Consider the following 18,499-nt stretch of genomic DNA (forward strand, 5'->3'; position numbering starts at 1 on the left):
CTAAAAACAAAGCCCCGAAATCAACTCAAGATAACCTCAAGATAACCTCAGAGTAATTCAAATGTATCATTGTCTGTCCTTCAAGTGTCGCAGGAGACATCTGGAAGCGTTATTGTAATCTTTAATCCTTAAAATTTTGCAATCATATTTCAATCACTGTCATCTACGTGACTTTGATTGATTGCTGCTAACAAAATCAGATATTCCTTAAACAATGTAATTTGCTATTAATTTATGTGATGTAAAATAATAAGATCGTAGCTAATAATACTAATAATATTATTATTATTATTATTATTATTATTATTATTATTATTATTAATAAGTAATGATAATATCTTCTTACATACATAATAAAATAGGATAAAAGCCCACACTTGTGTATTTGTGAAATTTATGTAAACAATTTACACAAAGTCTTTCGCACTCTCTTGAGTGCTTTGTCGAGGTCTGAGTGTGAGGGTTTACGAGGTGAGGATAGGCAGCAATATTAGCAATATAGGCAAAAATCTGAAAATCAGGAACAGAAGTAAAATAAACAGTAAGAGCAAAAAGCAGCAACAGCAGGGAAATAAGCAGCAACAGCAGGGAAATAAGCAGCAACAGCAGGGAAATAAGCAGCAACAGCAGGGAAATAAGCAGCAACAGCAGGGAAAAAAGCAGCAACAGCAGGGAAATAAGCAGCAACAACAGGGAAATAAGCAGCAACAGCAGGGAAATAAGCAGCAACAGCAGGGAAATAAGCAGCAACAGCAGGGAAATAAGCAACAGAAACCTCCCCCCCCCCACCAGGGGCAATACAGCCAACAGCAATAGTAACAACATCTCCTTTAAGTCAGGGGAAAAAATTGTGCACATTGTTTCGAAGAGGATCCTGGGCCAGGGAGGAGCTTCTCTAGGCAGTAATGGGAAATTAGATTCATTGGATGAATTGCGTAGTTCTACTCCAACCCCCCCCCCCTTCCCCCTCCCTTCCATCCCAGGCGACATGCTGCCGCTACACTGATTACTGGAGAGACTTTCATGGCTCCCTTGCTGTGCTTTTTGATGTGTGTGTGTTTGTGTGTGTGTGTGTGTGTGTGTGTGTGTGTGTGTGTGTTCACCTAATTGTACTCACCTAATTGTGCTTGCGGGGGTAGAGCTCTGGCTCTTTGGTCCCGCCTCTCAATTGTCAATCAACAGGGTACAGGTTCCTGAGCCTATTAGGCTCTTATCATATCTACACTTGAAACTGTGTATGGGGTCAGCCTCCACCACATAAGTGTGTGTGTGTGTGTATTCATGTGTTAGCGGGCGTGCACATATTTACTCACATATGTATGCATATGTGAATCAGTACATGCAAGATATTTTTAGTTTTCGAATATACATATCTCACCTCTCTGATTGAATCAATATGAGCAAAATGAATATCACATTAATCTCTCGTGGAAAAATATAAACTGTGACACATACATATAATGCAGCTGGCTGAGTAGATTGCATATATTGGATGCTAAATTAGTAGAATCAGTTGAGATTCAAGTTATTTTAACCAGTTGATGAAGTGCCTTTCACTCTCTGCTGGGTTACAGCAGAAGGAGTAACGGACACACTTCTCTCAGCGTTACTGAAACGAGATGTTATGTGTCATAGTTTAACAATCAATCGTATATATGTAGCTGTTTAAGGGTAATAGTTATATATCAAGATTGCAAAGGTGTGTGTGTGTGCATATATATATATATATATATATATATATATATATATATATATATATATATATATATATATATATATATATATATATATATATATATATATATATATATAATATATTATTTTGCTTCCAACGCGCAATGTTATGTTATTTCTGTTTCTAATACAACATTAATAACTGCAACCAATTTCGTTTTCCTTAACACCATTAATATCATTGGGAAGTTGTAATTAAGATGGTCCTGGACTTTTATCCAGAGTTGTAATTAAAGTGTTGGAAGCTGCAGTCTGGTGTGGATAATATATCCTAAGTCAGTAACACCATCATTTATTGTATGAAAATTGACTTTCCCACAGGAGTGAATTTCTGGTCCAGCTTCCTATGGTTCACTACTGTAGGAAACGTTAAAGTATTTAGACTTAGTGTTTTGTATCTTAGTGAACGTTTAAATGGAACTGCTAATTTTGTACCACCAGTGTCTGCCACTGTACCTGTACCACCAGTGTCTACCACTGTACCTGTACCACCAGTGTCTACCACTGTACCTGTACCACCAGTGTCTACCACTGTACCTGTACCACCAGTGTCTACCACTGTACCTGTACCACCAGTGTCTACCACTGTACCTGTACCACCAGTGTCTACCACTGTACCTGTACCACCAGTGTCTACCACTGTACCTGTACCACCAGTGTCTACCACTGTACCTGTACCACCAGTGTCTACCACTGTACCTGTACCACCAGTGTCTACCACTGTACCTGTACCACCAGTGTCTACCACTGTACCTGTACCACCAGTGTCTAGTGAACTGAACCTTTCCCCTCGTGAGAGGACATTCACAATTACCTGAAACAAACAAAATATAACAAGAGACCCACATAATAGAATAGCAGAAGCCAACAAGCAATAATTCAAGTGATTTGACCAGACCACACACTAGAATTTGAAGGGACGACGACGTTTCGGTCCGTCCTGGACCATTCTCAAGTCGATTGTCAATCGACTTGAGAATGGTCCAGGACGGACCGAAACGTCGTCGTCCCTTCAAATTCTAGTGTGTGGTCTGGTCAACATACTTCAGCCACGTTATTGTGACTCATCGCCTGAATAATTCAAGTGAATACATAAACCAAAGGAGGGAAATATCTCAAGCTGGGCAAGTTAAAGAGACACAGCTTATTAAAGAAGACGTCAGTACAGGAAGAGCAAGAAGTAGTGAAGGTGGAGAACGCAGCTTTAACACGGAAAAAGCAAAAGCCTCACCTTCTCCTAACACACAATTTAACGTGATCCGAGAAAATCAGGCAGTGAAAGAAGTCTCCAGCAGAGCAGATTTTCAAGAGAGTATGAGTTAGGGGGAACCTGTTCTTCCACAAGGGGAAAGAAAACGGCATTAGAGTGCGTTCATGATGCACTCTAACGGCACTCTAACACGGCGCCTATTGGGCATATTGTGGTAGACCGGTAGACAGAAACATGAATATTCTTAAGGTAACCAAGTGAAGAAACCACCATGTAAAGAAAATATAAGAGTGATATATGTTTGAAAGAAAAATCAAGCTGTAAAGGAGGGCTGTGACGGCAGGGGGGGGGAGGAGGGAGATTGTGTACTAGAGAAAACTCACAAGATGCTTTACACTCAGTCCTCGAAAACAGTAGATGAGGAGATATTCTGAATGAACTACTTTTCCATGGACAGCAAGATGAGAGAGAGAGAGAGAGAGAGAGAGAGAGAGAGAGAGAGAGAGAGAGAGAGAGAGAGAGAGAGAGAGAGAGAGAGAGAGAGAGAGAGAGAGAGAGAGAGAGAAAGAGACAGACAGACAGACAGACAGACAGACAGACAGACAGACAGAGAAGAGACAGAGAGGGGGAGAGAAAGAGATAGAAAGAGACAGACAGACAGACACAGGAGAGAGAGAGAAAGAGAGAGAGAAAGAGATAGACAGACAGACACAGGGGAGAGAGAGAAAGAGAGAGAGAAAGAGACAGACAGACAGAGGAGAGACAAATAGAAACTATTAACTAGAGGGATAGAAATAAAAGAATGATTAAAGATAAGATCAATGACATGAGGTAGCATAGAGAGTATAGGTAAGGGTTGGGGAGGGGATAGGAAGGGATAGAGAAGGAGAGGAGGGAGAGAGAAACTCAATATAACAATCATCGTAAACTGTGCCAAGGCGTGTAAGCTCTGCTTATTGCATTCTTTGGCCTAGTTACGCCCCTGGTTATGTCCCGATCTTGGCCGGGTGTTATTGGGGAATGCATTCTCTTCTCGGCGTTACCGTGAAGTCGTTAGCCCAGACCCTGAGCTGTTCGCCATGTGGAGGGGCTGTTTGTGGCTGGTTGCTAGTGGCTTGGTCTTAATGAGGGGCTCTTGATGTTGATTGGCTGTTAACAGGTGGCTGTTCGTAGTCGTTAGTGATTTTGTGTTCGTAGATTTTTGTGGTTTGGTCGGAAAGCTCTCGGGTAGATGCTGGTAGGTGGTTGTTGGCGGATAGTTGTTGACTGATGAGAGTTCTTGTGAGAGTGCTTGTTAACAGTGGTTGTTAGTACATGCTTGTTAAAAAGCGGTTGTTAGTGCAGCTCGTCCTCCTAAAGTGTCCTCTCCTAACCTACCAGAGGACCCAAAACAGAAAACGGGACAGTATGTCACTTTCGCGAGCCGCTTCTGTTTTCTAGTACGACAATTTTTGGCCTTATATAACGCATAGGATTGAAAAACGACGTTCTTTGTAAGAGGACAGATTGCGAAGGCCGAGTAATCTTAAGATGGATTGCGATATCGTAACACTAACTAAATTACTAAATAAGTCCACCGGGTTTAACTATATTCTTAACCTGCTGATGACAAATAGGGAAACTTATCAATTAAGAACCTTATACTGGACGGTAGAGTGACGATCTCGCTTCTTTGAGGTCGGCGTTCAATCCCCGACCATCCTAGTGATTGGGCACCATTCCTTCCCTCCGTCTTGCCCTTGATTCTTGGCTCTTGAGTGCCTTATGTGCTCTATGGCTCTTATGTGCCTTATGTGCTCTATGGCTCTTAAGTGCCTTATGGACTTTGCGCAACAATATCAATGTTCAGGATATCCTGAACACAAACTATAATCAATTGAACAAGACGTCACACACAAGCTGTTGAACACAACTTATCAACGAGCAGAACCTATCTCTTGCCAACACATATTTTTTTTTGAAGGGGGGGGGGGGAGTTACAATTTTTAACCCGTGGGGGCTTGGAGTCTAAACGTTTACAATCTAAAACAAAATTATATTATAAAAGAATAACTTTTTATTCGCATGCGACCTTTTCTAGTCGACTGCTAATCCTTCCGTGACATTCAGCTGAAAGGTTAATATTAGTTATTTAGGAGACGGGCGATCTGTTGTTGATTGTGAGGCGGCACAGTCGGTGGGGTGTAGAGGCGTCTGTGTCCTGTAGAGGGCCAGCTGTGTCCTATAGAGGCCATCTGTGCCCTATAGAGACCGTCTGTGTCGTACAGAGGCCGTCTGTGTCCTATAGAGGGCCGTCTGTGTCGTATAGAGGCCGTCTGTGTCCTATAGAGGGCCGTCTGTGTCCTATAGAAGCCGTCTGTGTCCTATAGAGGCCGTCTGTGTCCTGTAGAGGCCGTCTGTGTCCAATAGAAGCCGTCTGTGTCCTATAGAAGCCGTCTGTGTCGTATAGAAGCCGTCTATGTCCTATAGAGGCCGTCTGTGTCCTGTAGAGGCCGTCTGTGTCCTATAGAGGCCGTCTGTGTCCTATAGAGGCCGGCTGTGTCCTATAGAGGGCCGTCTGTGTCCTATAGAGGCCGTCTGTGTCCTATAGAGGCCGTCTGTGTCCTATAGAAGCCGTCTGTGTCCTATAGAAGCCGTCTGTGTCCTATAGAGGCCGTCTGTGTCCTATAGAGGCCGTCTGTGTCCTATAGAGGCCGTCTGTGTCCTCTCCCACAGTGGCCACAGCTCCATAGTAAACACAGCCGAGTTGTCTAACTACTTCAATTTCCTTGACTTTAAACAAACACCTAACAATAAAAAAAAATTCGAGGAAAATTATTTAAAAAAGACGGAGGTAAACTTTTGAGGCACCATTAAGGTAATAGCATCTCCGGGTTTGCTGTAGAGTGGCCATTAAAGGTAAACCTCACTGGAGGTTTGGGTGGAGGTCAGGAGGACTCTTGAGAGCCAATCACTGGGTAAACTCCATGGTAATTAGTATATGCGAACAATTAGAGAGTTTTTCAGAAGAGAATTCCAATAAATCATCAAAGCTAAATTAGTTGGTAATATAAATTAGTTATCCTGTTTACAAGTTATTTGTGACGGAGATAATTTAGATTTTTGATTATGAAGTTATTAACCCACACGACTTTTTTTATCAATATATAAAAGGGCACATTTAAAAAAACACATTATCTTTCAAATCATACCAAGTAGACAAGTAGATATGTAGACCAAGTAGACAAGTAGATATGTAGACCAAGTAGACAAGTAGATATGTAGACCAAGTAGACAAGTAGATATGTAGACCAAGTAGATATGTAGACCAAGTAGACAAGTAGATATGTAGACCAAGGAGACAAGTAGATATGTAGACCAAGTAGACAAGTAGATATGTAGACCAAAGAGACAAGTAGATATGTAGACCAAGGAGACAAGTAGATATGTAGACCAAGTATGCATGAATACTGTTATGCGAGGTGTATATTAGTATGCGAGTGCTTGTACACGTGGGTGTGCTTGCTGGTCCAGCATCAGTAGTTCACAACACAGACTTTGTTCACTCGTTTTCTCACATTATATTTACAAATAAAACTGCTTTGTTGTCACCTTGACGTGACTGTTAGCGGGAGCGCTTGTCTGGTTCCGGCGGTTATTATTGTTGTTTAAGATTCAGCTGCTGGGAACAAATAGTTCCAAGTAGCACGGGCTATGGTGATCCCGTAGTGGACTTACCTGGCACAGGAACGGGGCTGTAACTGGCTAGCGGGTCCCTCAGCCTTCCTATATGTCTCCTGGTCCTTTCCTCATCCTCTTCTCTCTTTCTCTCTCTCTCTCTCTCTCTCTCTCTCTCTCTCTCTCTCTCTCTCTCTCTCTCTCTCTCTCTCTCTCTCTCTCTCTCTCTCTCTCTCTCTCTCTCTCTCTCACTCTCTCTCTCTCTGTCTCTCTCTCTCTCTCTCTCTCTCTGTCTCTCTCTCTCTCTCTCTCTCTCTCTCTCTCTCTCTCTCTCTCTCTCTCTCTCTCTCTCTCTCTCTCTCTCTCTCTCTCTCTCTCTCTCTCTCTCTCTCTCTCTCTCTCTCCCTCTCTCTCTCTCTCTCTCTCTCTCTCTCTCTCTCTCTCTCTCTCTCTCTCTCTCTCTCTCTCTCTCTCTCTCTCTCTCTCTCTCTCTCTCTCCTCTCTCTCTCTCTCTCTCTCTCTCTCTCTCTCTCTCTCTCTCTCTCTCTCTCTCTCTCTCTCTCTCTCTCTCTCTCTCTCTCTCTCTCTCTCCTTACTCCCCCCCTCCCCCCGCGTAAAGCCTTTCGATGCAAAAGATGTAAATATGTAAACGCTGTTAAACGGGAAAGCATAGTTGAGTTATTGCCTTGGTTAAACCTTTGACATACTCAAAGGAGAGGGAACTATACGGGTAGAAAAAAATCCTCCAAGTTTTGGTGGCAGCGAAGCTGTTTACATGCAGATTGTCGCTTGCCGACTTTTTTGTTGTTGTTACGTCCTAGTGCAAAAAGGAAATACAAAAGTTTACACGTGGATGAAAGTAGTCCTTTATCATGTTGGTGATCCATGAGCGCGCTCAATACCCCGCTTGATGACGCTCAGGCAAGTGTGCAATTTTCCTGTGCAAACTTTGGCGTCTTGGACCACGCGGGTTTCATACCCCCAAAATCAACAAAGTTTTATACGGAGCAACAAAATATGTGCCCAGCAGGCACTGGACACAGCGATTTACCTTATACATTGTACCATGTGTCAGGCCAGTCGGGCTAGATATCCCTCCCGTGGAACGTTGGTACAATAAAGTATCTGGTGGATAAAATGCGAAAACATTGTTTTAATTTAATTTCAATGAAGTAGTATGAAAATCTGCACAAAAATTAGCAAATACAACATACACGAACACAAAACGTATCTCCATATGCAAGCGTTTACACAAACACACACACACACACACACACACACACACACACAGGGGGCGTGTGACTGAGTGTGTGTGTGTGTGTGTGTGTAGAAAGGGGGGGGGGCTGTTTCTGAATGGACAGCGCTCTGGATTCGTAATCCTAGGGTCCGGGTTTGATCCCCGACGAACGCGGGGACCTAGGGACCGGGGTTCGATCCCCCGGCACCGCCGGAAAAACAAATGAGCAGTTTCCTTCACGCTGATGCCCCTGTTACCTAGTAGTAAATAGGTACCTAGGAGTTAGACAGCACTACAGGCTGCTTCCGGAGGATGTGTGTGTGCGTGTGGGGTAAAAATCAGTTGATTGATTAACAGTTGAGATTGACATATAGAGTAATATGTCACAGTTACAATTATGCCTGCAATAAACTTGTCAAAGATGTAGGGAGAGAGACAGAGAGAGACAGACGTGACAGTGTGTGTCAGCCTCCTGCCTCAACTCCACCCCTGGACCAGTGGGGCTGTGTAACCACATGTGACCAATATCTCCTGGAATACCGATCGGAAACAGATTTCTCCCGTTTAAGTGAACTCTCTAACAGGAAAAAAGGCCGCATCACCCTTTGGTGAAGAAAAAGTCCTGCTGCGTTCCGTAATTCAAGACTGATTTGCTGACGATGGTTGATGTTTTGTTATCACTAAAGTCGGTAATCAGAGCCGGTGAAGGACTTGAGGATAAGCACCTCCAAAGGATACCTAATCAACCAGGCTGTGATTCATACGTCAGGCTGCGAGCAGCCGCGTCCAACAGCCTGGTTGATCAATCCAGCAACCAGGAGGCCTGGTCGACGACCGGGCCGCGGGGACGCTAAGCCCCGGAAGCACCTCAAGGTAACCTCAAGGCAAGGCTTCTGCCTAATGATTCATTCAGGGTCACTCAGAGTTCATCTCCCGTTTACACAAGAAGTTCGTGCGTGATACCAAAGCGATTATAGAGATCATTTTTCGCTGCCAGAGAATTGTGAAGTCTTCCGGTATGCAACACCACATAACTTAGGCACTGAAGTGTGCGCCAGAGACTCACACTCGCCTACAGTAACCTCATGACCAAACACTGCAGTTCAGTCTCAGTTTATTAAGCTCACCACCTCATTGGGAATTAAATAAAAGTCATACTTAGCTACTGAAATATGCTTTGACCTTCAGGCAGTCTGTGTTCTTTGTTTTAAGACTGTAGAAGCAATAGGTAAGAAAGGTCTGTGAACACAAGGCACAGCCCTGGTAAATGGCGCTGGCAACATGGATTTGGGAAATAGTATTGGAATATGATCTCTGGAGATGGCACCAAGATATGAGCTAAGAATATGGCATTGGAAAATGGCTCACACACGCACCCCGAACTTGCCTGCCCCCCTCCCCCTCCCCCCCAAGCCCCCCCCCACTCCCCGCAGACCCCCCTCCCCCCAGCCCCCCCCTCCCCTCCCAGCAGACCCCCCTCCCCCCACCCACCCCCCCCAGGCGACGTCTCCACTGCTCACAAGAGGTGAACGAGGAGAGCACAGGTAAACACACACTGCTCAACATCTCTAATCCCGGATCTTGCCGAGGAAAGGATTCGAAGATGATTAAATGTAGAACACGCGGTGCGTGCTTACTTCCAACCCCGGGGGGACACGAACCCTCGGAAAAATGTCGAGGCGATATGGCTACCTGGCACATACGGTCCGCGCCGCTGCTATTTTTAAGAGGAAACTCCCGCTCTATGGCTGTGTTTGAGTTAGCACTCTCTAGGCCCGGAGAGAGTTTATGCAGATAATATGACCTCTCGGCGCCTGACCTCTCTCCCGCCTCAGGCAAACTGGTCAAGAGAAACTATCCATTTTTATTTGCTTGACCGCACTCCTTGACCGCACTCTTATTCCGTATTATGTCATTGTTCCTTTAGATAAGACATTTGCGTTTATTATATTAATAAATATGATGTATTATGATATATAAATAAATATGATGTATTATGATATATTAATATATATGATGTATTATGATATATTAATAAATATGATGTTAATATTACATCATATATATATATATATATATATATATATATATATATATATATATATATATATATATATATATAATATATATATATTATATATATGATGTAATATTATACTATTATACTATTATTGTATTATATTATAATGTATATTATATATATTATAGTAATATTGTAATATAATATTACATCATATATATAATATACATATGATGTAATATTATATAGAGAGGTTATCAGTGATAACCAGTAGACAGGTTATACTTTACAACGGAGGTAAAAACTATTCCCAGATGCCAGGAAAAGATCATGAAGGTTCATGTTTAGTGTCAATTTGCACTGAATTTCTGCTTTTGTTCGTACCAATGCTGGAAGTATCGGGTTGCAGCGCGCATTAAAGGTCATTGTTCGCCGTATTTTCTATTGCATACTTTCGAACTCTTCAGATAACAAACTAATTCCGAAATTCCCACTGTCATCGTGGATGCTAAAACTCCCATCTCCTGACCTGTAGTACACTGAACACATTTTTTTTTCTATCTCTTTTTCTCACATCATTACAAAAAATAAAACGAGTGTGGCTTGAGCAAACGAAGTTTAAACTTTCCAGAAATTGAGGTGCAAAAAAAAATTTTTTTTTGGCTAAGTAAATTGAGTTTGGTGTTGGGTAAATTTAAGCGCCACTGTCGTTAAGTTGGTCTTTGGACTCGATGATTCTTTTCTCAGAGGGACTCGCCAGAAGCACAGTAGTAGTAGGCATCCATCAGTCTCAGCAGACTATGGACTTGCGCTCTGATGTCGGCCTGGTCTGGAGTGGCCTCTCCAGGGCTTCAAATACTTGAAGCACAGTATTCAAGAGTTTAATAGAAGGAAGCTTGGGTCCGGAGTCATCTCTGACCACACACACGTGTGATGTGGTGGAGGCTGACTCCATACACAGTTTATAATGTAGATATGATAGAGCCCAGTAGGCTCCAGGAACCTGTACACCTGTTGATTGACAGTTGAGAGGCGGGACCAAAGAGCCAGAGCTCAACCCCCGCAAGCACAACTAGGTGAGTACAACTAGGTGAGTACAGGAAGCAGCTAGTAGCAGCTGTTTAACTCGCATGTACCTATTTACTGCTAGGTAACAGGGGCATCAGGGTGAAGCAAACTCTGCTCATTTGTTTTTCCGGCGGTGCCGGGGGATCGAACCCCGGTCCCTAGGTCCACGAGTCTAGAGCGCTGTCTACTCAGCCACCACCTCCCTATAGGTGGTAGAGGCTGAGGGGTGAGTGGCACACACACACACACACACACGCGCACACACACACACACACACACACACACACACACACACACACACACACACACACACACACACACACACACACACACACACACACACACACACACACACACATCCCTAGGAAGCATTGCTTCCCAGGTACCTATTTACTGAGTCGAATGTATCTTATATCATGGGTGTACCATCTAAGTGGAGCATACGTGCATTACTACACCAATACGTGAGTGCTGCACGTACATGTAGCACTCAAGTGTATCACACGAGCGTATCACACAGCTTCATCATATAAGTGTATCGACACAGCATCTCACGCTATATGACCATCTGACTGCACCTCACGGCTCTATTTCCACTCCATATACGCCTGACTATATCGACGGAACACCACCGCCAATGTCTGGGAATAATTAATATGCATGGGGTTCTAAATTGACCTGTTAATTGGGTTCCTAAATGGAGCATCTTCATCTAGCTCCCGTTGCCTCGCCAGACAATCTCTGTCTGTTTTGTCTGTGTCATTGTTCGCATGCTGTTTTCCCTCTCCCTTTATCTAAATTATTTATGTTTTATAGGTTCCTCTCTCTCTCTCTCTCTCTCTCTCTCTCTCTCTCTCTCTCTCTCTCTCTCTCTCTCTCTCTCTCTCTCTCTCTCTCTCTCTCTCTCTCTCTCTCTCTCTCTCTCTCTCTCTCTCTCTCTCTCTCTCTCTCTCTCTCTCTCTCTCCCTCGCATCTCATATATATATATATATATATATATATATATATATATATATATATATATATATATATATATATATATATATATATATATACATATATATATATTGGTCATTAGTTACCTTATGTGTTACCTTTAGAAAGGAAATGCGTTATTGCGCATTATTTTTGTAAAATAAGTATTTTGTACTTGATACATATGCCAGAGTATATGTGACCTTGCCTTTATTTCACCTATATTTTATTCTTGTGCAATTGATGTTCTCAGGCGGATATGTAATGTTGAAGGTTTTTAATGATGAACAGTAAACAAGTGTATAATGTTCTGCTTCCACATATAGTTCCTGGAGTAGAGGAGACATATCCACTTTTTAATTGGCGAGTAATATGGGTAAATCTTCATGTTAAATTTATTGCCCCAAAACAACGTGAACTATTGTATGGCTATATTCATGAGACCCTCCCTACTAATGATGGGTTGTTGATGTTGGGCATTAAGGACAACAATAGGTGTGACCAATGTACTGAAATTGAGAATAATATGCATCTATTTTATTTCTGTAAGTAGGAAGTTGTTTTGTAAACTGGATTACAGACACTCTTAAGTTTTATGTGGACCAAGCATTAAAGTGGATTTAATGAGGGTTTTAATGTTTCATATTGACATAAAATGCAAGAAAATTAAGAATACAATAATTATGTTACTTTATGATACATTTTTTTTTGTGTGTGGATAGGCAGGCAGGAAGGTTACTGTGTGTGGATAGGCAGGCAGGAAGGTTACTCAGTAGACAAAATATTGAAGTTCTTGCGAGGCAGGATCATGTATAACATTTGGGGTTTACGGCTCATGCTCGGTGATGATATGGAAAATTGGTTTACTGACAATTATATAAACTATATATAACTGTAGTATTTTCACCTGTAAATTGATATAAATGTGATCTTTATTTTATATATTATTTAATAAAGAAAATAATTGCTGTATTGATCAATTTAGCGTAATCCTTTTTATCATGTATTGATAGATACATTAATATAACGACCGTATTAATATCAATCTATCATAAAAATAAATATCATATTAATATCAATCTATCATAAAATGTTGTAAGTAACTTGCGTAACTGTTTCGTGAATCTGGGTCCAGATATTCTGGTTCAATGTTCTCATTAGTATAGCACGAACGGTTAGTGGGGTGCTAACAGGCATCCACTTAACTGATGTACCTTATACAATCTACAGTTATAACCGAGAGAGCATTAACAAGACCCAAGACCAACCAAGCTACACTTATATTAATGTTAGCTGAGCATCGGGAAAAAAAACAGTTAAATTCCCCAGTTAAACTTGACTACCTTGCGGTGGTTCCGGGGATCAAGGTCCCCGCGGCCCGGTCTCTGACGAGGCCACCTAAGACAAGCTATGGTTTTGTCCTCTCAAAAAATTAAAAAAAGCGTTAAGCCAAGATGGCTATAGATAATCCTTATGTTTTTAATAACAAAAGAAAAGTATAAATAAACAATTATGAGTAAGGACTAGTTCTGCTTTGCCTCAGCTTCGTACCGCTCTTCATCCACTTTTTACCCTGTCTCCCTGTCCCCCTATACTGTCTACCCCATCCCCCTATTCTGTCTACCCCGTCCCCCTATTCTGTCTACCCCGTCCCCCTATTCTGTCTACCCCGTCCCCCTATTCTGTCTACCCCGTCCCCCTATTCTGTCTACCCCGTCCCTCTTTTTTATCTACCAGCACTATCGTTTACCCACTGTGAAGCCAGAGGGGAAACCTGTCCATTTATTTACTCCATTTACCATTAGCCTAACAACGGTGGTGTTTTGCAAGAGCTATGGGGGTTGTCCCCGCTAGTAAATTGTGGAATTTTGTGTGTACATGCTTGATACAATAGCGCTGTCGTGATGCTGCTGTTCACCTATTGTTGCCTTTTGTGGCCTGGCTAAATGTGGTTTGTTCCTGTCAATATGTAGATAGATAGATAGATAGATGGATAGATAGATATTTGTGTGTGTGCCCATTCTCACTATTTGACAGTGTAAAACATGCGTTGTTTTGTCTAACCAGACACATTCGAACCCCAGCAACCTACCTAACTGTTGCCGTTACAAATGGGATATATCTCAGGTGAAAGGTCAGGTTGGTGACCTGACCCCTGACCCCGTCTACCCACGTGTAAGAGCGGGTTGAACACGAACTAAACGAAAGCCAGTAAGCGGGAACACATGAGTCCCTATTTTAACCAGGAATACGAAAGTTTTCGTATCCCTGCTTAAAATACGTATGCGAAAGTTCAAGTAAATTATTTAATATGCATGTTACAGTGAAGGGCAGATGAGAGAGAGAGAGAGAGAGAGAGAGAGAGAGAGAGAGAGAGAGAGAGAGAGAGAGAGAGACAGACAGACAGACAGACAGACAGACAGACAGACAGACAGACAGACAGACAGACAGACAGACAGACAGACAGACAGACAGACAGACAGACAGAGACAGAGACAGAATGAGAATGAGAGAGCTCGCGTCCAGAGGAATTTTACAAATACAGCATCACATTGATTGGGATGATATGTGAGGGCGACTGGCAAAGTCTCCAGCTACCTGGAGGATATATCCAGAGAGGAGGCGCAAGAGAGCCAAGCAGACCATATATACAATAGTGTTCAAAGGGTGGGAACAATTGATGATAAACGGATCATCCCAGGAGTGAGAGGGGGAACACCAGGCAGGACAGAGACACTATCATTGTCAACACAACAGACAAAACACGGACCCCAACACAGGACTAAGCCCGACCAAACCTCTTGCCCCATCCCATCATGTCCCGCATGATGTCCCAACTCATCCCACTCACTCTACACCCTTCCACCTACTCCATTCTCACTCTACTTCTTTAACCATTCCATTGATCACTCTCAGGTAGGGGGAGCGAACTCGCCACATAGTACGCAGGGAGAATTAGCAGGTACATGATAACGTTCAAAATATGAAATGGAATTGAGAGGGTGAACAAAAAGGCAATGTTCTAAATTAATAATGGTAGAGCCAGAGGACGCGACTACAAGCTGGAGACACATATCAGCTGCAAACACGCCAGGAAGAGCGACTTTAAGCGTAAGAGTCGCAAATAAAAGGCAAGAACTAGGACTACAAGAAGAAATGATGACAAGACCACACACTAGAAGGTGAAGGGACGACCACGTTTCGGTCCGTCCTGGACCATTCTCAAGTCGATTGTGAATTTCACAATCGACTTGAGAATGGTCCAGGACGGACCGAAACGTCGTCGTCCCTTCACCTTCTAGTGTGTGGTCTTATCATCATACCTTAGCTACGTTATTGTGACTCATCGCCTGCATAGAAGAAGAAATCGTCGAGAGCAATTCATTAAGCAGCTGTAAATCAATGCAGCGGAAAACACAAAGAATAAATGCCATTGCATAAACTACCAGGAGACTGAAAGGCGGGGTTATGGAGCCACTGCTCTACCCTGTAAATACCACTGAGTGAATACAACAAGGTGAGTACCCACACGCACCAACGCTAACAGCATCACCTGGCATACCTGGACAAATGCACCAATCCACTACAAGTGTGCCCCTGGGCTCGGTGGCTGGCCCTCTCGGTTCACCCGCTCCTGTACACCTTCTGGTATTATGTTTTGACTGTAACTCCTGGTCAGGGAGCCGGTCGGCCGAGTGGACAGCACGCTGGACTTGTGATCCTGTGGTCCTGGGTTCGATCCCAGGTGCCGGCGAGAAACAATGGGCAGAGTTTCTTTCACCCTATGCCCCTGTTACCTAGCAGTAAAATAGGTACCTGGGTGTTAGTCAGTTGTCACGGGCTGCTTCCTGGGGGTGGAGACCTGGTCGAGGACCGGGCCGCGGGGAACCTAAAAAAAAGCCCCGAAATCATCTGAAGATAACATCAAGATAACCTGTGTTTTAGCCACATATCTGTCATTTACTCGGTGAGCGTAGGTGGCCCGAGGCACACCGGTAACGCTCACAGTACTGTACGTTAGTGTACAGCAGTTAGCTGGTTGTTACCACTGCGTCCTAGTGTGGCAACTGGACCTAACAGGGCAGTTTACCCATTAGGGAGCCCAGCGCTAAGTGAAATTGGACAGATATATGGCTCTAATGACTATAGATGGGATGGCTTGGGGGTAAGGAGAAAAAAATAAAAAGAAAAGCATGAAACTGCAGCCTTTTTCCTGAATAGTTTGATCACGTGTTGGTGATGTGTGTGTGTGTACTCACCTAGTTGTGCTGGCGGGGGTTGAGCTGCGGCTCTTTGGTCCCGCCTCTCAACTGTCAATCAACGTGTGTACTCACCTAGTTGTGCTGGCGGGGGTTGAGCTGCGGCTCTTTGGTCCCGCCTCTCAACTGTCAATCAACGTGTGTACTCACCTAGTTGTGCTTGCGGGGGTTGAGCTGCGGCTCTTTGGTCCCGCCTCTCAACTGTCAATCAATCAACTGTTACTAACTACTATTTGTGTTTTTTTTACACACACGCACCCTCAGGAAGCAGCCCGTGACAGCTGTCTAACTCCCAGGTACCTATTTACTGCTAGGTAACAGGGGCATCAGGATGAAACAAACTCTCCCCATTGTTTCTCGCCAGCGCCGGGAATCGAACCCCGGATCACAGGATTACATATCCAGCGTGCTGTCCACTCAGCTACCCTGTGTGTGTGTGTGTGTGTGTGTGTGTGTGTGTGTGTGTGTGTGTGTGTGTGTGTGTGTGTGTGTGTGTGTGTGTGTCCGCTTTCGTACATACATGCGTATACGCGCGCCTACGTATCAATGATTAACAAGAACTGAGATTTGTTCCGTTATAATTTAACTATTCTGACATTAACTATTCTATTCGGATGCCAGGTCGGTGCACATGCTGACTAGTCTAGTATGGTCTTATAAAGGCGGTGTAGAGTGTTGTGAGTTGTGAAAGGCTTTTTTTAACGTTGTCTTGTGTTTTGCAGCGTCTCTTATGCTGTCGATGGTTTCCTGTTTATGTGTGTCTCTAGTATCAGTGTTGGAAATATTTCCACTCTCAAATCTTTCTTCTTGATTCATGGAGTTGACTTCACTTCTTACTCCGTAAGATACCTTCTTACTCCCTTTCAATTCTTCATTACCTAACATTTGTTAGAAATGAATTCTAGCAACCACTTGTTGGCCCACTCTTGGAGTTTGTCAGGGGCTTCCTGTAATTTCTTGCAGTCTTCCTCGGCTTTTACAGTTGTTATTATCAGTGCGTAATCTGCAAACATTGACATGTACGCGTTCACTCCCTCGGGTTGGTCATCCACATAAATTAAGAACGGTAGTGGTCCCAGCATGAACTCTTGGGGAACCCCGTCACTTGTCACGTCTTTCCAGCTTGACAGTGTTTGCCTACTTATCCTAGCTTGTCTCTCCATCTTGTGCACCAGTCTTTCTTGACGAACAATATCAAATGTCAATCTTGGGAAATGTAGTCTACCCAACCTTCTTTTTCCTGTCGTATTTTAATGACCTTTTTATTTTGTTTAATATTTGGACAACATTTACCTTTTTCCAGATTGCGCTAAAGCCTCCTTCGACACCCATGGTGAAGCCAGTCTGGTCCTCGCGTCTTTGTTTCGTCTAGTTCATCCAGGTAATGTTTTACGTCTTCATTTACTACTGTATCATCTAGTATTGTTTCTGCCTTACTCGGTAGACAGAATATTGAACTTGTTGCGAGGCAGGATCAAGTATAACATTTGGGGTTTAAGTTCATGCTCGGTGATGATATGGAAAATTGGTTTACTGAGCATTATATAAAATATATTCAAATGTAGTATTTCCCCTTGTAAATTGATGTAAATATGATCTATATATTGTATATTATTTAATAAAGACAAAAGATGTGTTGCTTCTGGACGCCTGCAGTCTCCCACTCTCGGTCTCCACACTGGTTCTGATGTGTATACCCATATGTACTTGGTGTGTAACCTCTACACTGCTTCAGTTTGTTTATTTGCCTGACATCTTCAGTGTTGTGTTATATATTCTAACACATTTGTGTATATATGTGTGTGTGCCTCAAGTAGACCACCACCACTATCACAACCATCACCACCATCACCACCACCACCATCACCACCATCACCACCACCACCACCACCAGCCCCACCACCACCACCACCACCACCATCACCATCACCATCACCACCACCACCACCACCACCACCACCAGCACCACCACCACCACCACCACCACCACCACCACCACCACCACCACCACCACCACCACCACCACCACCATCACCACCATCACCACCACCACCACCACCACCACCATCACCACCACCACCACCACCATCACCACCACCACCACCATCACCGTCATCGTTGTTGTTGTTTAAGATTCGCTACCTGGAACAACAAGTTCCAAGTAGCACGGGCTATGGTGAGCCCGTAGAAGCACCGTCATTGTCAAATTACGGACCACCAACGCAACTCGGCATCAGCACAGACACTAACTACCAACACCATCCCCACCATAAACACCGGCCACCAACACCATAAACACCGGCCACCTTAGCCATCCCCACCATAAACACCGGCCACCA

The 18,499-nt window shown here is 43.5% G+C and overlaps 1 long non-coding RNA gene across 1 annotated transcript in view; it reads left to right on the forward strand.

Moving 5' to 3' along the window:
- The window catches only part of LOC138353019 (uncharacterized), a 94,354-nt gene extending 76,785 nt beyond the window's left edge, over window positions 1-17,569 (forward strand). The window contains exon 5 of the long non-coding RNA XR_011223006.1: window positions 17,464-17,569. This is a non-coding gene — a long non-coding RNA (uncharacterized lncRNA). The remainder of the gene's footprint in view (window positions 1-17,463) is intronic.
- Window positions 17,570-18,499: the final 930 nt, after the last annotated feature.

The sequence above is a fragment of the Procambarus clarkii genome, chromosome 56 (genome assembly GCF_040958095.1).
Source record: "Procambarus clarkii isolate CNS0578487 chromosome 56, FALCON_Pclarkii_2.0, whole genome shotgun sequence".
Lineage (NCBI taxonomy): Eukaryota > Metazoa > Arthropoda > Malacostraca > Decapoda > Cambaridae > Procambarus > Procambarus clarkii.